The 20,834-nt window shown below is 48.0% G+C and overlaps 1 pseudogene across 1 annotated transcript; it reads left to right on the forward strand.

The window, feature by feature from the left end:
- The first annotated feature begins 1,494 nt into the window (after positions 1-1,494).
- On the forward strand, positions 1,495-2,098 carry LOC105523560 (annotated as a pseudogene). The gene has a single exon (XR_001003625.1). The product of XR_001003625.1 is annotated as a 60S ribosomal protein L17 pseudogene (transcript).
- Positions 2,099-20,834: the final 18,736 nt, after the last annotated feature.

The raw sequence follows: 20,834 nt of genomic DNA on the forward strand, positions 1-20,834 counted from the left end.
CATCTTCCATCCATCCATCCATCCATCCACCCACCCAGTCAGCCAGTCATCTATTAAACTTTTCATCTACCCATCATGCATCCTTCTGTCTCTGCATTAATCCTATCAAACCCTGGATTGAAAAAATAGCATAAATCTGGCCCTTTATGAGACAAAAGGGCCAGATAGCAAATACTTTATGTTTTCCAGGACATATCGTCTCTGTTGAAACTATTCAACTATGCCAACTGTGCAACTATGCACAAAAACAGTCAGATTAAGAGGTAAAAAAATGGGTGTGGCTGCATCCCAAGGAAACTTTATTTGCAAAAGCAGAGGATAGGCTGGATTTTGCCCCCAGACTATAGTTTGTGGCCCTTTGCCCTGGATAATTGCTGGATGCTAGAGACACAGCTACAGGTACAGTCTAATAGGGGAAGCTTGCATGTGGACCAACAATTACAGTGCAGTGTGAAAAGCAGAGATGCCTTAAAGGGTGCACAAGGTACAGAAGGAACCCAGAAGGGGACCTGAGGCCTTAAGTGATTAGGCTGGTGTCAGTGGTTGAAACTTGATCAGGGTTTCGGTGGATGAGGGGAAGAGCTCTCCAGGCAGATGGAACAGCGTGAGCAAACACCTAAAGTCATGGTAGTGCCTGTTGTGTTGGCAAAGGCTGTGAAATTTGATGGCTGGAATATGCAGCAGAAATGAGATCAAGGAGGATTTTAATTGCTGTGCTAAGGAGCACGAACTTTTAAGCAAATAATTCTCAGTTATTTAACTCCTCTTCAATGACTAACATTTTTCTTGGAAAGAGTCCACTCCATAACTGCTAATCTCAGTGAGGGGTACTGGATATGCAATTTCTTCTAATTATGTGGAAATACTAGTTGTTTCTTCTCTGTGGGTGCTGAGGTCCTGGGGGCAGTGACGGATGCCCAGGCAGTAGGCAGAGGGGTCTGGGAACTGAGCATGGCTGATTTGCACCACAGTAGAGCCCTGGGCTCTGATTTCACACACTGCCCCAGGCCAGAGTGATTCTGCCTGTGTCATCATTATGCTCATCAAGAGATGCTTTGTCTTCCCCTGATCAGCCTAATTGCTCTTCTCATTTGGACAGCCCTGGAGTCATTTAGTAATGAAAATCACCGCGTGCTAATATGGCATCAGGAGCTCACCTGCTTGTTGGCATTCGGAGCAGTGTGGAGACGAGAAGAGGCTCTGCTTGTCATTACAGGTGCAGAGCCTCGCTGAGCTGTTCATGTGCAATTACCATCCAACAGCCTGGAAATTACAGTCCAGTTACAGTGCCTGCTAACAAGGACTAATTGTACCACCACAGAGCTTCCCTGGACACTTAAAACAAATGGCCACTGTGGGAACGTGGCAATGAATAGAGAAAAATCCCATCTATTCTTGGAACACAGGACAAATATGCCAGGAGTTGGGCAGGGCTCAGCTGGGGGCTCTTGGGCATTAAAACTTGGTTTCCCCCTCTTTCCCTAAGCGGCCTGAGGTAATCTGTGAAAATGGTTCGCTATTCACTTGACCCGGAGAACCCCACGAAATCATGCAAATCAAGAGGTTCCAATCTTCGTGTTCACTTTAAGAACACCCGTGAAACTGCCCAGGCCATCAAGGGTATGCATATTTGAAAAGCCACGAAGTATCTGAAAGATGTCACTTTACAGAAACAGTGCGTACCATTCCGACGTTACAATGGTGGAGTTGGCAGGTGTGCCCAGGCCAAGCAGTGGGGCTGGACACAAGGTCGATGGCCCAAAAAGAGTGCTGAATTTTTGCTGCACATGCTTAAAAACGCAGAGAGTAATGCTGAACTTAAGAGTTTAGATGTAGATTCTCTGGTCATCGAGCATATCCAAGTGAACAAAGCACCTAAGATGCGCCAAGGGACCTACAGAGCTCATGGTCGGATTAACCCATACATGAGCTCTCCCTGCCGCATTGAGATGATCCTTACTGAAAAGGAACAGATTGTTCCTAAACCAGAAGAGGAGGTTGCCCAGAAGAAAAAGATATCCCAGAAGAAACTGAAGAAACAAAAACTTATGGCACGGGAGTAAATTCAGCATTAAAATAAATGTAATTTAAAGGAAAAAAAAAAAAAAAACTTGGTTTCCCAATCAATGTAACAAAGTTAGAATTTCATGAAGACAGCCATTCATCCATCCATCTTTTATCAACCCATCCATCCTCCAGTGATCCCTCTCTCCATTCATTCACTTATCCATCTTTCATCCGTCCACCCATTCATGTATCCATTCATTCATCTATCAATCCATTTATCCATCTTCCATCCACCTATCTATCCATCCTCCAATGATCCATCCATCCATCCATCCATCCATCCATCCATCCATCCATTCACCTTCCACCTAACCATTCATCCAACCTCCAGTGATCCATCCATCCATCCATCCATCTTCTATCTATCCATCCATCCATCCATCCATCCATCCATCCATGTTCCATGCATCCATCCATCTATCCATCCCCAATGATCTATCCATCCATCTTCCATCCATCCATCCATCCACCCATCTATCCATCCATCCACCCACTCAGCCAGTCATCTATTCAACTTTTCATCTACCCATCATGCATCCATCTGTCTCTCCATGCATCCCACAAACTTCTCCCAAACTCTTGCTTAGAAAAAGGTCTATTCTTGATGCTGCAAGTCAAAGATGTATCAGCAGTGATCCTGCATACAAGAAGACGTACTAGGTGCTTAAATATTTTTGAACGAGTCAACAAAAACAGTGAACATTTTCTCAATGGAAGGGAAAAATAGATTTAGTTAAGTGAGAAGGTGAAGAGAGGGGCATAGATGGTGTAAGGATAGAGAAGATATAAAGAGTTGTTCATCACCGTCATACACATATCCTAAGTGAAAGAGACAGGAAAGTAAAAGGGAAGGGGATGTGTGTGTACTCTGTGTTTGAGTATGGCAAGTTACTTCATCTCTTGTAGTCTCAATTTCCCTACCCAGACAATGGGGATGAAAATGGTTCCTACCTCACGCGGTTATTATGTGGACTACAAAAAATACTGCACATAAAGTTCTTAGAACAATGTCTGGTATGTAGTAAGCAGGCTCTGCCATTCTGCTGCCTACCCCTGGGGACTTGAAGATTGAGTTAGAGTCCACCCTACCTAGACAGTAAGAAAGACCATCTTAGGAATTGGGAACGTGTAGATGCTTGTAACACCGGGGAGGCTTTAGGGAGTGTTAATTTTTGCATCTTGTGATTACAGCCCAGGGAGCGAGGGGCAGTGATGGGGAAAAAAAGCAAGTCAGAGGCCACATCAGTCCAGAAAGAGCTGAGGATTTGGATTTGCAATGGGGGAGCTGGGGAGCCATGAACATATTTTAAGCAAGCAATTTATATTTTAAAATTATTAATGTAGTGTGGGAAATTGATTATTGTTCATTAATTATTGCTCTAAGGGGAGATGATTGTGCAAGGAAGACAAATGAGTCCTAGTCATTCAAGGGCAGAGTCTAGATGAGAACTGCTCTAGCACTCATTCCTGGTTCTAGCTGCCTCAGACTCTGGCCTCCAGGCTCCCTGTTCATTGTTTTCTGGCCTATAGCTCACGGCGCATGGAAAGAATGTCAGAGCTATGACTTCCCCTGCCCTGACAGGATCTCTGCAGGGTCTTTACATCTCCATGTGCTTCCCCTCAATGCATCCCTACTCATGGAACCCTGCTAAGTGGTCATTTCAACTCTCCTTACATACCTCCAGCAACAGGGATATACTACTTCCTGAGCCAGCCTGCTTCCTCCATGACCACCTCTGACTCAAAGTCCTTTATCCTATGAAATGTCAACCCATCTCCCCATGGATTCCAATTATTCACTCTTATTCTGCTCCTGAGGCGCTGGGCAAGATAGGTCTCAATGGCAGCCCACGCACCTGACTCATTCTGGGCCTGGGACCCAGGCTCAGTTTGTGGTCAGTGCTCAGTGTGTCCACACAGGTGCTTTGGCTGCAGTGGGGCTCAGGGTAGAGCACTTCTCAGGAGGGGTGAGGGTAGACTGACTGCTCCAGGGCACCCTGCCTCCTGGGGATCACCCTTTGGTGTAGTCCCTTCCACATGAGCTCTAGGTTTGACCATGTGACTTGCTTTTTTTTTTTTTTTTTTTAAATGGAGTCTCACTCTGTCACCCAGGCTGGAGTGCAGTGGTGCAGTCTTGGCTCACTGCAACCTCCTCCTCCCAGGTTCAAGCGATTCTTCTGCCTCAGCCTCCCGAGTAATTGGAATTACAGGGGCCCACCACCACACCCAGCTAATTTTTTGTAATAATAGAGACGGGTTTCATTATGTTGGCCAGGCTGGTCTCGAACTCCTGACCTCATGATTCGCCTGCTTTGGCCTTCCAAAAGTGCTGGGATTACAGGCGTGAGCCATGCGTCCAGCTGTGACTTGCTTTAGCCAAGGAAATGTGTTGGAAGCGATGCTATGTCAGCTCAAGACCTGCCTTCAGAAGGCCTGACGCCTTCCGCTTTTGCACTCCTTGAAGCCAGCCTCCGTGTGGAGAAGCTTGAGTTGGACTATTGGCAGGAGAGCCATGGGGAGGAAAGCCATGGGGAGGGAGGCTGAGAGGTCATCGGGGACACCCAAATCTCACTGGAGCTCTGCTGAGTGCAGCCACTCGAGTGACCTCTGCCAAACCATGTGGAGCAGAACTGCCCAGTGGAGCCCACTTGCCCTTAGAATCCTGAGAAATAATACATCATGATCGCTTTCCACCGTTGCGTGTTGGGATGGTTGGAAGGCAATAACAGAGAACTTCTACTTGGATCCTGAGCAAGTACTTCCTGTCCACTCTTAGGACAAAGAAACGTGTGAGCTGTAACCATTGAGTCTGAGTTTCAGCCGGGCTTGTGGTGCTCACTCCTGTACGGTCCTAGGCACGTCACAGCCCTTCTTGGGACTCAGTTTCTCCATCTGTAAAGTGGAGAGATTGTAAATTCCGTGATCTTATCTCTTTTAGATGTTCTCTGATGAAGCTGAACGACTCTAGATGAAGCAAGACCCCCCCACTCTGAGCAGGGGACCCTTCTACAGGTGTGTGTCAGCTTAGGTGATGTTTCTCATGCCCATAGCCTCACTGACAGCAGAATAACCTGGGGCCAGTCTTTCTGACTGATCCACTTGGAATCATGCACTTCCATTCCAGGTTGTGCCAAACTCGACCTGATGTTCCATGTGGCCCCTGGAACGGGGCTGCCCGCTGGGGTGTTGGCTAAGTGGGCGTGTCAAACTTGGGACCCTCTTCCTCTGTTTCCTTGTTCCTCATTAGGTGTTGGCTACAGGTGATTCGCCTAGAAGGCAATGGGAACAGGCAGTGATGTTTGGAGAATTTCTCCTTTGATCATTTAACAGCCTTCTCCCTGTTTTATTTATTTATTTATTTATTTATTTATTATTTTTAGATGGAGTCTCGCTCTGTCGCCCAGGCTGGAGTGCAGTGGCACGATCTCGGCTCACTGCAACCTCCACCTCCCAGGTTCAAACAATTCTTCTGCCTCAACCTCCCGAGTAGCTGGGACTACAGGCACATGCCACCACGCCCAGCTACTTTTTTTGTATTTTAATAGAGACAGGGTTTCACCGTGTTGCCCAGGCTGGTTGTGAACTTCTGAGCTCAGGCAATCCGCCTGCCTCAACCTCCCAGAGTGCTGGGATTACAAGCATGAGCCACCACACCTGGCCCTTCCTATTTGATTATGCTATCGGCAAAAATAAAATTATGAGATTTATATAAATTATATTTGTATCATGTCTGAGAGCCTTTGGATCAAATTTTCTAGCCAATTTCTCCAAATGCGAGCTTTTAAACTTTTCCTTTATTGTTGACAGAAGATGCTTTTAGAGATTGCACTGTGGCAACTTGAGAGACAACCGGAAGGTTGGGAGGGAAGGAAAAGGCACCCTGTAAGGGATAATGGAGGGGCTGCGGCTGAAACTGGAGAAGGGAGGTGAGGCCCAGGCTCCATCTGCAGAACTCATCAGGTCTCTCTCTGGGTCAAGGAAGCAGGTGTCACTGGTTGACACAAACAACTGGCAAACAGAGGCCAACACGGTCAGGCAGAACTTTCTAGAAGTCTGAAGTGTCCGGAGAGGGAGCAGGCTGCCTTTGGAGGGTGATGTGACCCCAAGAGAAGAGGACTCTGAGATTCAGGGAGGGGCAGCATCATCCCCAAATCACCCAGCTGGTCAGTTGAGGTTCTGGGAGCAACGTCTAGAACTGGAAGCTCACACAGTGCCCGGAGCCTGGGAAAGGGACAGGGATGTGTGTTCCAGCCAGCATGTACCCTTCCCACTGGAAGCCTTGAGTGTTGGACAAGGTGGTGGTCAAGACTCTCTTCCCCTCAATGGTGAGCAGACACGGCCAGGGTTTCAGCGGAAGCCTTTCTTGACTGCCGAGAATCTGATGAGCCTCTTAAATATTTATTTGTCCAATAGACCTGAACAATTCTGAAGAGACACAATATTACGTGTCTTAGAAGCTTCCCCAAATACATATTTATCAGGGAAACCTGAATAAGCTAAGAAGGGCTTAGACCTATTTATTTATGTATTCAGTTATCTCTGGGGTGTGGGTTATGCCGGTGTGAACAAGAAGAGACGGTAATTAGATTGTGCTTAGACTGATTCTCCCGTTCCAGGGATGGGATTAGGGCCTGACTGCCCGAGCGCTGCGGTCTTCCATGCTCATGGTGCTGGTCCTTCAAGTTTATACCTCTGGGATCCTTGGTTCCCAAACCTGACTGCATAAGGAATCATCGGGGGAGTTTTTCTGTTTGTTTGTTTTTGTTTTTTAACTGATGCTTGTATTCCACCTGCTGAGGTTCTGATTTAATTTATCTGGGAACAGCCTTGGCATTGGGGCTTTTACAAGCTTCTTGGGTGATCCGTTATGCAGCAGAGTTTGAGAATTCCTGATTGAGACAATGAATCTGTTGGGGCAAGCTACACTCATGGGTCATCCTTCCTCCTTCCCTAGTTTTGTTTTTGTTTATGTTTTTGTTTTTGTTTTTGAGATGGAGTTTCACACTGTCGCCAGGGCTGGAGAGCAGCGGCGTGATGTTGGCTCACTGCAACTTCTGCCTCCCGGGTTCAAGCTATTCTCCTGCCTCAGCCTCCCAAGTGACTGGGACTACAGGCACCTGCCACCATGGCCGGCTAATTTTTTTATTTTTAGTAGAGACAGGGTTTCACTATGCTGGCCAGGCTGATCTCGAACTCCTGACCTCGTGATCCACCCACCTCGGCCTCCCAAAGTTCTGGGATTACAGGTGCAAGCCACGACCCCTCCTTCCCTAGGTTTAACCAAAACTGAGCTGTGCAGGTGTAGGGAGAGGATGTCAGGGCTGAGGTTTAGGTTCAGGGACAGTTTAATGGATATGCCACCTGGGGAGTCACACAGGGCCGTGCCCTAGAGAGGCCCCACACTTGGCTTAATGCTCTGCTGTAGTTATCTTAAAATTCTGAAGCATTTTTGGACAAGCAGATGGCCTCATATTTTCATTTTGTATTGGACCCCATAAATAATGTAGCCCGTCCTGGGCAGGGGACCTGGGTTCTAAACCCATCTCTGTCTGGACAGCTGGTTTGCTGGGCAAATCTTTCCTTGTCTCTGGATCTCCATTTTCCTTTCTGTACAAGAATAAAATCAATCAGCCCCAATAACTTTCTAGAACACTTTCTGTGTCTATACACACATTCATGCAAGGCCACCTAAGATATAGTTTGGTTAATCCAAGCACTTTGGGGGGCTGAGGTGGGTGGATCACGGGGTCAAGAGATTGAGACCATCCTGGCCAACACGGTGAAACCCCGTCTCTACTAAAAATACAAAAATTAGCTGGGCGTAGTGGCGTGCGCCTGTAGTCCCAGCTACTCAGGAGGCTGAGGCAGGAGAATCGCTTGAACCCGGGAGGCAGAGGTTGCAGTGAGCCGAGATCGCGCCACAGTACTCCAGCCTGGCGGCAGAGCAAGACTCCGTCTCAAAAAAAATAAATTAAAAAAAAAAAAGAAAGAAATAGTTGGGTTGTCTTCAGTCAAGTACGTTGATAAGCCGTAATGACTGGTTGTTTCTTAAATCACATGTTTGAATTTAATTGGGCTCTCTTGCTCCCCTCAAATAGGTTTGCATGCTTAGAACTGGGCCCACTCTGACATGAGACAAAAAATTGCTGGTGTGTGAACATTCTCATTCTCATTCCCTTCCTCCTCTAAATGAAAAGAATTCCTTCTTGGCCTGTTCAGTTCCCCAGCAACCCTTTCCGGCCTTCTAGACCGGAAGGAGTTCCACCTTTGCCAGCTCAGACCCTCAGCTTTTATAATGCAGAGCTGGATAGAAAGGCTGGGCACTGAGGAAGGCGGGTCAGGAGATTTGCATCGGAAGGAAGATGTTCCGAGAGAAAAGAAGAAAAGGGAAGAGAAAGACGGTGGGGAGGAAAGACAATAGGGAAAATTTTAGATCGGGACTGAGAGTGGAGAAAAGGAAAAGATATTTGAGGAATGTCTGTCAGATGTGTGGATATTGAGAGTGGCAAAAGGAGAAGAAGTATTTATATTTTGCTATGCATTGAGAATGTACCCTGTCCTCCCCACGTACACGGGCACAATTTCCCTGTAGAGGCTTCACCAGAGGTATGCATAAATTACAATTGCTTTCAGCTATGTTTTGCTGTCAGCCTACAGATTCCTTGAATTGATCCTGCACAGAGACTGGTCCATTTGGGCCTCCAGTTACATTTGGAATATGCTGTTAAGCCAGGGTTGTGTGGAAATGGCAGCAGCTGTGAGCTGGGAAATCCTTTACCACCTGGTGCAGGCATTGCACAGACTCACGAGCTCTCAGAGTGGGAAGATATCTTAAAAATGGAGGTCTTCAAAATGGTCTAATTTGGCCGGGCGCGGTGGCTCACGCCTGTAATCCTAAGACTTTGAGAGGCCAAGGCGGGTGGATCAGCTGATGTCAGGAGTTTTAGACCAGCCTGGCCAACATAGTGAAACCCTATCTCTACTAAAAAAATATGAAAATTAGCTGGGTGTGGTGGTGGGTGCCTGTAGTCCCAGCTACTCAGAAGGCTGAGGCAGGAGAATCGCTTGAACCTGGGAGGCAGAGGTTGCAGTGAGCTGAGATGGCACCACTGCACTCCAGCCTGGATGACAAAGTGAGACTCTGTCTCAAAAAAAAAATTAAAAAGTCTAATTCCCCTACCCATTTTGAAATTGATTTTCTAGATCCACCCCCGCCCCAAGTTCATTCTCTGCTTATATACTTCCTATAAAAGGGAATGCACTAATTTCAGAGAAAACGCACTGCAACCGTGTGTAGACCTAGCAGTTAGAATTGTTTGTCTGTGTTCTCAAATGCTCTTATCAGTGGTGTGAATTATTACAGCCTCATTGGACTTCGCTCTGGCAAGTCCTGGCACAGTTTACATTATACTTCTCTTTTGAATCAGCAATTCTGCGTCTAGGAAGTCTGCGTCACTCACACGCATACACAAAGGTGCATGTCCACGGATGTTTAGATTGAAGCATCACTTGCGAGAGTGAAAATGTGAGGCTAGTTCAATGTATACCTACCGAGGATTGCCAGTAAAACTACAGTAGATATAAGTTGTAGAATAATGGATCTGCCTGTCCGAATATGAAAAGATTTCCAAGATATAGTAAGGGAAGAAGTAAGTTGCAGACGATAAGTTAGGAAAGAGTGTGTTAAAACCCCACAAACTTCATATCTATACCTGCACAGGAGTTAAAGATACGAAGACATAGAGCCAAACAATGTGTATAAAATTGGTAACAATTAGTCAAATCAAAACCACGAGATACCACTGTATGTCGATCAGAATGGCTATTACTTAAAAAATGCAAATCACAAGTGTCAGTGAGGATGTGGAGAAATCATCCACCGCTGGTAAAATGCTACAGGGTGCTTTGGAAAAGCCACTTTGGAAAATTGGCAGACCCTCAAAAAGTTAAACACGGAGTCACTACACGACCCAGCATTCCACTCCTAGGTATGTACTCAGGCAAAATAAAAACTACATCTAGCAACATTTTTGACAACAGCCAAAAAGCGGAAACAACTCATATGTCCATCAATTGATGGGTCTATGAATAAAACGAAGTTGCATCTATACAGTGGAATATTATTTGGCAATAAAAAGGATTAAAATACTGATGCATGCTACAGCGTGGATAAATTTTGAAAACATTATCCTAAGTCAAAGAAGCCAGGCACAAAGGATCACATATTGTATAATTCTGTGTATTTATTTATTTATTTATTTTTGAGACGGAGTCTCGCTGTGTTGCCCAGACTGGAGTACAGTGGCGCGATCTCAGCTCACTGCAAGCTCCGCCTCCTGGGTTCACGCCATTCTCCTGCTTCAGCCTGCAGAGTAGCTGGGACTACAGGTGCCCGCCACCATGCCCGGCCAATTTTTTGTCTTTTTGGTAGAGACGGGGTTTCACCATGTTAGCTAGGTTGGTCTTGATCTCTTGACTTCGTGATCCACCCGCCTCGGCCTCCCAAAGTGCTGGAATTACAGGTGTGAGCCACCGCGCCCGGCCTGTATAATTCTGTTTATATGAAATGTCCGGGATATGCACATCTGTAGAGACAGGAATAAGATTAGGGTTGCTTGGGGCTGGAGGAGAGAGGGGAGTGAGAGTGAGACTGATGGGCATGGATATTTTCTCTAGGGTGATGAAAACATTCGATAGCCTATAATGATGGTTGCACAACTCTGAATATACTAAAAACCACTGACCTGTGTGTGCATGAAATGGATGAACTGTATGGCTGTCTGTGAAATATGTCTCCATAAACGGTTTTTTAAAAATTTTAATTGTGTTTGCATCTTGTGTGTAGGGGGTGGAGTGTTGCGTTAGGAGGGAGGAGTCAAGGACTTGCCTTGTCCTGGCGATTTGTTTCGTGCCGCAAAGCGTGATGACGATTATGGGCCTTCCAGGGAGGCGCTGAAGGCAGAGGGCTGCTGGCCACCCAGCCCTTTGACGAAGCGGCACATCAAGTCTCTGCCTTCTTTGCCTCTGGGGCCAATGGCTGTTCCTCCATGGGCCATCGGTGGCCCAGGGATGGCAGTGCTCATGCAGGGTGACTCATACCTCTTTTCCTGGGCGCCTTTCCTAACTGGTGGTTTCTCCTGGGCTCTCATAAGCCCTCCGGTGACTCAAGGCAGAGAATGAGCTCTTTGGCCTACCCACTTCTGGGGATCCCTTGTGCCAGGGAGGACTGTGAGAAGGGGAGGCTGCCGGGCTCAGCAGGGATTCAGCTGACAGAGAGAAGACTGTCAGAGAAAATGCTAAGTCTGCCTGGATGACAAAGCTGACCCCAGAGAGGCCGGATTGACCCTCCCCACCTTACTGCAAACAGAGGCAGAGACTGGAGCCAAGGTTGAGTGAGGCAGGGTCAATGGCCAAAAGGGGTCAGCGCCGCTGGGGCCTTCAGTTGGCAGGAGCTCTGTGCAAATCTCCACAGCCCTCCACCCACAGGAACCCCGGCCCGCCCGGGCTCCTCTGCCTGACGCACAACGGCAAAGCGCATAGCACAGCACCCTAGCACAAGGCACCCAGAAAACACACTTGACATGTGTGCCATACAACCGAAGCATGAAGACACCCCAGGGCACACCCAAAGCCACAACACGTGTCACCCAGGCACTTGCATCACACAACAAATGCACATAGACCGCAGGCACAGAAGCGCACGTACAAATAGAATGGTGCCCTCCCCATTGCCAAGACATTACATGGCACAAGAAACAAACGGACCAACACGAGGGAAGGTCCCTGACAGTTTGTCCCTTGGCCATCAGAGGCTGATCTGGAGCAACTGAGACACCCTTTTCAATCCCCCAGTCTGGCTTGGGTGCCCTCTTCTGTCTCACCTCTCTCTGTCCCTCGTCTTCCTGCAACACGTCCACCAGGCCTCTCTAGCACATGGTCTATTCCACCACACCAGGACTGTTGGTTAACTTGTTTGCTTTCCTCTCCATTGGATATAAGGTTCTTTGTTTTTTTTTAGAGACAGAGTCTCAGAGCGCAGTGGAGCCATCTTGGCTCACTGCACCCTCAACCTCCCAGGTTCAACCAATTCTCCTGTCTCAGCCTCCCAAGTAGCTGGGACTACAGGCACCAGCCACCAAGCCTGGTGAATTTTTGTGTTTTTAGTAGAGATGGGGTTTCACCATATTGGTCAGCCTGGTCTCAGACTCCTTTACCTCAGGTGATCAACCCATCTCGGCCTCCCGAAGTGCTGGGATTACAGGCCTGAGCCACCGCGCCCAGTCGCACATAAGGTTCTTGAAGGTAGAGCCTGTGGTCTACGTATCTCTGAGTCTCTGACACATTGCAGTGTCTGGGGTATAGGACAGGGTTAATGTATAACGAATAAATACATGGATCCAGCTCTCCATGTGTGTGTATATTTACAAGAGAAAATGTTCAACCTTCATCACTATCAAAGAAATGCAAATTAAAATGAGATGCAATTTTACACCTATTAAATTAGCACAAATTAAGAAATATAATTACCACACCCAGGACTGACACGGTCATGGTCTAAGCATGGCACCCATACATTGCCGGTGGCAGTGCATAAATTGAGTGCAGCCCCTTTGGAAAACAGTTTGATCATGTGTATCCAGAGTCATTAAAAGGCTCACAGCCTTTGGTGCAGTGATCGCACCCCTGGGAATTTATTCAAAAAGTAATTACCAAAAAGGAGGAGGACATTCGCTGACAGTGGTTGGAAGTGTCATTTGCAATCACCCAAGGCCCTGATTTCCGAACCCAAAATTGAGATATACACTGACGCATTGAACTTGAGGATGGCTGGGAAGAATAGCTGCAGAGAACTGGGGACAGGGGCTGACCATGACTGAACTGGGAACGGCAAAGATAGGGAAGCACATTTCCTGAGGTCAGGGATCTGGCAGGCATTGTTCACTCCAGTTATCCCTGGCTCCTAGTGGAGTATCTGGTACACAGCAAGGTAGATACTGTTGAATTAAAAAAGAATGAATGGTTAAGCGATACGTACCTTAATATATTTAATCGTGATATATGTTTTTATTTATTTAGCTAGCACAGACATACATACACTCTGAATAGGATGCTCTGTGGCCATTAAAGGCCATTAATATGCAAATGTGTTTAAGATACAATGTTGTAAAGAAATAATTTCTTATTCTGCGTAAAAAGGATTTGTGTGAAGGGAAATGGAGGTGAAGCAAGGTCAAGCGACTTGCTCGTGCCACACAGCCCTAAGTAGGGCAGCCCTGGCCCAAACCCAGGCCTGTTGGGCTTAACCACTGGTCTTTGCTGTCTTCAGAACACCCTGAGTTATTTTAGTCTGAGGCCCTGAGCCCTAAAGCTCCTGGGTCCTGAAGTCCTGAGGTCCCAAGGTCCTGGGTCCTGAGATCCTGAGGTCCCAAGGTCCTGGGTCCTGAGATCCTGAGGTCTTGAGGTCCTGGGTCCTGAGATCCTGAGGTCTTGAGGTCCTGGGTCCTGAGGTTCTGAAGTCCTGTGTTTTGAAGGTCCCATGTCCTGAGGTCCTGAGATCCTGAGATTCTTAGATCCTGTGGTCATGGGTCCTGAGTCCTGAGGTGAAGAGCACTGTTGGGGGGTCTCCTGGAGAAGAGATATTTTCCCACAAGTGTTCCCTTCCTTTGTGAATCCTTAATAATCTGAGCTCCTTTGTAGACATAAACACCCCAGCTTTTCTTAATGATGTATGCATTTCATTGTGATGGGTAAGGTACAGATTTACTTTTGAAAGGTGAATAAATTTGCTTTTTTTTTTTTCAAGGGTGCATTGTCTCAGAGAAAAGATACTAAAAGGTTGACTACAATTTTGCAAGAGTCCAAGGGATTTTTTGTGGGTATAATAAAATCCTTGCAGTGAAAATGTAGGGAATGCAGACTGAGTGTACTGAACCCAGGGCTGCAGGGGCCAGGGTTACAAGGAGGGAGCAGGAACGTCCCGAGGGGACCCTTCCATGCAGGGTGAGATAGTGGGGTCCCGGTCCTGGGGACCGGGAGAGAGCTTCTCCTGGCTGACTGTTCCTCTAGCCTGGAGTCCCGCAGGTGCTGGTGGGGAGAGTTGGAAAGGCACTCCCATTAGACCTGATTTTCTGTTTTCTGCTTCTTTAGTGTCTCTGGGGGAGACTTACCTAAGGCTAGTGGGGCCTTGGACTTAAGAGAGTTTTGCTCCTGATTTGGGAAGAAAGCAGGACTCTCCCTTCTCCCTAAGCCCGCCCCATGACCGCAGAGTCTCACAGAGTTGTGGAGGAGAGGGTCCTGGGCACGTTGACTCCTGATACTGGGAGGTGTGAGTCATTCCCCGCCCCCCCCTCCTTGCTTGAATCAATCTCTTTTTTAAAAAATTTAAAGCATTAAAAACATTTGGAAATAATTTTAGATTTACAGCAAGGTTTCAAAAATAATACTGAGTCCCTTTGTACCTTTACTCGAGTTCCCCAAATGTAATCATCTTCCATACTCACAGTATCATGATCATGACTAAGAACTTGGCATCAATATGAGAATCAAACTAATCTACAGGGCTTGTTTCTATTTGGCAAATTGTCTACATTGTGTTTTGTTGTCAAAGTTTTTTGTTTCCTTTGATCCGGGATAGTCCTCAGTCTATTATTTATGTCTTGGAAACTTTTGAAGACTACCGGCCAGCTGTTTTTCAGACCGTCTCCTCACTGTGGTTTGCCTGATGTTTACTCATGATTACACTGAGGATTACATTTTTGCAAGAATCCTGCAGAAGTGAGGCTGTGTCCTCAGCACAGCCTATCAGGAGGCATGTGAAGTCAGTGCATCTTGGTTAAAGTGGTATATGCCCAGTTTTTACACTCGTCTGTACTCCCTTTTTTTTCTCTGAGACAGGGTCTTGTTCTGTTGCCCAGGTTGGGGTGCAGTGGCACAATTACCATCACCACATGCTGCAGTCTTGATCTTTCGGCTCAAGTGATCCTCCCACCTCAGCCTCCCAAGTAGCTGAGACTACAGGCACATGCCACCATGCCTGGCTAATTTTTTATTTTTTGTAGAGACGAGGTAACCCTAGGTTGCTCGAGCTGGTCTTGAACTCCTGGGCTCAAGTGATTCTCCCGCCTCAGTCTCCCAAAATGCTGGGATTACAGGTGTGAGCCACCCTGCCCTGCCTCTCCGTTTCTTTACCCGAGTCATCCCCCTTCACCTACTGGCACAGTGGAGACAACTGGTCAGAATAATTGGAACAATCCTTCTCACATGCAGCACTTCCTACCTAAAAGGCATTTTCACATGTTACCTGATTTGAACTCACATCTTGGAGATAGCCCCATTTGCATGACCAGCTCATCCAATCTGTTCAGTTTACTGATAGAAATGCAAGCCTGTATTTGGAAGAAAAGAAGAAATAGTGTTTGTGTTTTCTCTGCAGGTTAAAAACGTGCTGGGGCCTTCCCTGCACTGCTATGTTTTATTTAAGAACTTTCGGCCGGGCTCAGTGGCTCACGCCTGTAATCCCAGCACTTCGGGAGGCAGAAGTGGGTGGATCACGAGGTCAGGAGTTCAAGACCAGCCCGGCCAAGATGGTGAAACTCCGTCTCTACTAAAAATACAAAAATTAGCTGGGCATGGTGGCGGGCACCTGTAACCCCAGCTACTTGGGAGGCTGAGGCAGAGAATTGCTTGAACCTGGGAGGCAGAGGTTGCAGTGAGCCGAGACTGTGCCACTGCACTGCAGCCTGGGTGACAGAGCAAGACTCTATCTCAAAAAAAAAAAAAAAAAACAGAAAACAAAAAGACAAAAATAACTTTCAGCTCCCGTTGTTTATCCTCACTTTATAGTGTGTGGCACAGAGTCTCAGAAAGGTGAGGAAAGCTGCCTAAGTTCACACAGCCAGGACGTGGTCTGCTCCCAAGTCCATGTTTTTCCCTCATTCTCCAGGATCGGGTCTTGCTCAAAGTCACCGAGCGATTTCACTCTGCTGGGACACAAGCCCAAACGCCTGTGCAACCTCCCTAGAGAGTTGGGAACCGAGGAAATAATGATCATAAAATGTATATAGCGTGACATGATTGACAAGACTGTCCGTCTTTATGGCAGACTCCTGAGTCAGGTGTCGCTATCTTCATTTGGTAGAAGACGAAGCTGAGGGTAAGAGAGTTTGTGTGTCCTGCTCAAAGTCTCAGCCAGTTTGCGGCAGACCTGCAATTTTAACCCATGTTGTTCCACTCCAACCCCAATCCTTGACTATGTAAATGCCTCCTTTTTCTCCACTTGGCGAGGAGAGTGCTGGTTCCCGGGCAGGGTGAGGGGTGCTGAGCCCATGAGGGAGGGGATACTCATCTTTTTTTTTTTTTTTTTTTTTGAGACAGAGTCTCGCTCTCTTGCCCAGGCTGGAGTGCAGTGGTGTGATCTCGGCTCACTGCAAGCTCCACCTCCCGGGTTCACACCATTCTCCTGCCTCAGCCTCCCGAGTAGCTGGGACTACAGGCGCCCACCACCACGCCCAGCTAATTTTTTTGTATTTTTAGTAGAGGCGGGGTTTCACTGTGTTAGCCAGCATGGTCTTGATCTCCTGACTTCGTGATCCGCCCGCCTCAGCCTCCCAAAGTGCTGGAATTACAGGCATGAGCCACCGCGCCCGGCCAGATGCTCATCTCTTTTAGAATAAACAAGATCTCTCTAGGTATTACCTATATCCACAGGTGGTGTCTTACAGGTGATTTGCATGCTTCGTAAAAACATAATTTATAGGAATGATTAAATTTTATGTGATGTATAAGACCCGTTAAATGTATGAGGGAACCAGCAGGGCTCATGGATCCCTCTGCCGTCTCTGATTTGGCCAATCAGCAGTTAGCCCTTCAGGAAAGGCTGGTCTGAGCATTGTCCTGGGCCTGGTATGATGGTCCCAGCCTCATGTGGATGAACCAGACAAAGTTCCAGGGATCTGGGGGAGGAGGGGAGACAAGAGGAAGACCCACAGAATCCCAAGGCCAGGGTGTGATTGAGTTGCAGACCCTGGAGCATTGTGGAAGGCTTCCTGGAGGCAGTGGCACTGCCGAGGACTCGTGACATTGGACGGGATTTAAGCAGAGGAAGGTTGGTGTTGCGTGGCCGTCCCAGTGATTGCAGGGGTGGGAATGGAGTGTGGGTCTCCGGAGTGGAGAAAAGAAGGGAGCCTGGCGTTCTGACAGTTCTTCCTTCTCAGGGAATTGAAGCCTTAGGCAGGGCTGGTCAGAAACTCTGTGGATACCCGGGATACAGGATTTGAAGGCAGGAAGGAATCTGGAAATCCTTGTCGTCCGTGGCTGGCCTGTGCCATGAGACATGCCCCTTGTCAGCGCCAGAGACCCCATATCTGACAGCAGGAAGAAGGGGATTCTGGTTGAGGAAGAGGGAAGCAGAGGAGGCCTTGCGACTGCCTCCTGAGGCCCTGAGCACTGTGTTATGAGGCATACTCCATTTGTAAAGGGAAGTGGGACGCGGGTCTACACCCACAGAAGGTGAACTGGGGTCATATACCAGAATCTTTCTACAGGTAGATAATGGGACTAGCCGTTTCTCAGCCCTGCAGATAAAAGGTTATAGAATCTTTTGACAAAAAAGAGAGAGAGAGACAGAAGGTCAAGCACCCTGTGACTCTCGCGGAAGCAGGAAGAGACAAGGTTGTTGGCTTTCCAGCATGTTCTCTTGGTTTTCAGGCAAACTCTTTGAGGTCTGCCCTCCCTGTTCAGAAGCCTGAGCAGCACGCTGGAGCCCTTTCCTCCTGTGTCCCCATATAGCCACTCATTTCCAGCACTGCTCCCCAGTATATGCTACAGACACTCAAACCTACATGTCCAGAATGAGCTCATCAACTTCACCTGAGCCTGTTCCTGTCCTGGGCTCTCAGCTCACAGGTGACCTCACTGGCCCCTAAGCCCGAAACAGAGGCATTCTTCTCTGTCTCCCTTGTCCCTCACCCCCATATTCAATCACCAAGCCCTGCCCCTTTGTCCCCCCCAAATCTCTGGAATTCCCCCACCCTCTTTTCTATCCACCATCACTAGCAAAGACATCATGTCTTACCTTGTCCCTTGCATGGCCTAACCGCCTCCTTATGAGGCCATGGTCACTCTGCTAGACAACCCTTCACACCGCCCAGCAGCAATCTTCCCCACTCACATCTGGCCCCCTGTCTCCCGCGTGCACAAAACTCTTCAGTTGTTCCCTGGTCACCTACGGCATCAAGTCCTAGGCTCTGGGCCTGGCATTCAAGGCCTTTCAGACTTGGCTCTGCTGCCTGTTGCAGTATATTCTCCAGCAGTCATCCCCAGTTGCCTGTTCTCTGCCAATGTCACAGGTATTTGCCTGATAACCCTGTGTTGTTTCACTCCCTTTGGCTCTTCCAAGTGTAATTGACTCTCCCTAGACATGACATCCCAATATGTCTCTTTGGAAAACTCCTATTCATCCTTCAAAACCAACTCTTGTGACACCGCCTCTCTGAAGGACACCCTGACTTGCTTCATACATAAGCATTCTGCCCTCTCTGCCGTTTGTGCATTAGCACGTGTTGTACCTCACTGGGATTATTTGTTTGCACATCCATTCCCACCATAGTCTGTGACGTCCTTAAGGGCAGGGGCCAAATCTCTCTCTCTCTTTTCCTCTTTTTCCCTTTTTTCTCCCTCCCCTCCTTTCTGTCCTTCCTCCCCTCCCTCCCTCTCTCTTCTTCCTCTCTTCTCTTTTTCTTCCTCCTCCTCCTCCAGTCTTTTTTTTTTTTTTTTGAGACGGAGTCTAGCTCTGTCGCCCAGGCTGGAGTGCAGTGGCCCGATCTCGGCTCACTGTAAGCTCCGCCTCCCGGGTTTACACCATTCTCCTGCCTCAGCCTCCCGAGAAGCTGGGACTACAGGCGCCCACCATCTCGCCCGGCTAGTTTTTTGTATTTTTTAGTAGAGACGGGGTTTCACCGTGTAAACCAGGATGGTCTCGATCTCCTGACCTCGTGATCCGCCCGTCTCGGCCTCCCAAAGTGCTGGGATTACAGGCTTGAGCCACCGCGCCCGGCCTCCTCCTCCAGTCTTAACCTTTCAGCCGTCAGCTCTTTCCTGAGCGCCAGCCGACATGCCAGCTCTGCTCTGAAGTTTGTGCATTCTCACAGAGCTGTGTCCTCGACAAGGACCCACATCAATAGATTCCACAGTCCCCTTGGGATGTGAACTGTAATGAGGAGTTATAGCCAGGCAATCTCACAGAAGAAGCGCCCTGAAGAAGGCAGAGTCGGGCATTGCACCTAGAGCAACTGTCAGGTGCAGCGGGGTGGGGTGGGGTGGAGGAGGTCTCTCCTAAAGAGGAACCATTTGGGCCTGAATGACAAGAGGGGTTTGGCTGGGCAAGGAAGCCAGAGAGCGCTCAAGGGAGACAGAACTGCTTGCTCAAAGGCCTTGTGGTGGGAATGAGCTTGGTGCGTGGAAAGAAAGAGTAGGCTGGTGAGGCCCAAGAGAAGTGAGCAGGGGAAGTAGATACAGCCTTGGGAGGTGAGGACACAGGCCATTCCTAAATCCCTGCCTGTGTCTTGTGAGCCCCCAGTTAAATTGGGATCCCAGTACCAGAGCCACTAGCTAGCCCTCCCTAAGGGGACAAGAAGGAGAGCCAGGCATGGCTGTCTGCTGTGTGCCTCTCACGGATACTTCTTTGACCTGGTGGACAGCCCAGCGCCTAGCTGTCTGGCCGTGATCAAGGTGTCCCTCGCACGAAAACTTGTTGATTCTGACAACTGCCTTGGTGGTTGCTGTGTCCAGCGAATGCCCGCCTGACCGCTGCTCTGAGCTGGGAGCTTCTGTTATCCCCTGAGTCCCGGGAAAAACCTGCTGGGGCAGCCCCCGGTTCTTCCTTTCTCCTCTGCAGTTGGGGTTCTCTGCGTTCAGGGATTACCCAAACCACGGCTTTCACTGGAGACCAGTGACGGCAAAGCATTCTCTTCTGCTCCCGCCAAGTCGTCCCCATTCAGCTCTAGGCCTGCGGCATTCCTTGGAGACTTCTGCTCACTGCCGTTGGAGGAAGATGCTGACTCAGGCCAGATTCCATCTTGGGGTGCGTGCCCTTGGTCTTCCTCCGCCCCACATGCTCCTTCTGCAGCTTTGTGCGTGGTTACTCCTGCCTGTCATTCAGGCTTTGGCTCAGACAGCACTTACTTGAGAGAACTTTTTTGGTAGATGCATAGCTTTAAATTAAAAAAAAAATTTTTTTAATTTTTTAAATGTAGTATTTCGGATTCAGGGGATACATGTGCATGTGAGTCACATGGTATATTGTGTGATACTGAGGTTTTGGCTTCTATTGATCCTGCCACCCAAAGAGTGAACATAGTCCCCAGCAGAAAGTTTTTTAGCCCTTGTGCCCATCCCTCCCTGTCCCCTTCTGGAGTCTCCTGTATCTGTTGTTCCCACCTTTGTGTCGTGTGTACTCAATGTTTAGCTCCCAATTATAAGTGAGAATTTGTGGGATTTGGTTTTCTGTTTCTGTGTTGATTTGCCTAGGATAATGGCCTCTAGCTGCATCCATGTTGCTGCAAAGGACATGAGTTCGTTCTTTTTCATGGCTGCATAGTATTCCATGGTATATATGTATGACATTTTCTTTACCAGTCCACTGTCAATGGACACCTGGGTTGATTCCACATCTTTGCTACTGTAATGAGTGCTGCAATGAACATCTGCATGAGATGAGGAGACCTTCCTGATTACCTTTTCTTTTTCCTTTTTTTTTTTTTTTTTTTTTT

Source organism: Colobus angolensis, unplaced genomic scaffold (assembly GCF_000951035.1).
Source record: "Colobus angolensis palliatus isolate OR3802 unplaced genomic scaffold, Cang.pa_1.0 Scaffold47, whole genome shotgun sequence".
Lineage (NCBI taxonomy): Eukaryota > Metazoa > Chordata > Mammalia > Primates > Cercopithecidae > Colobus > Colobus angolensis.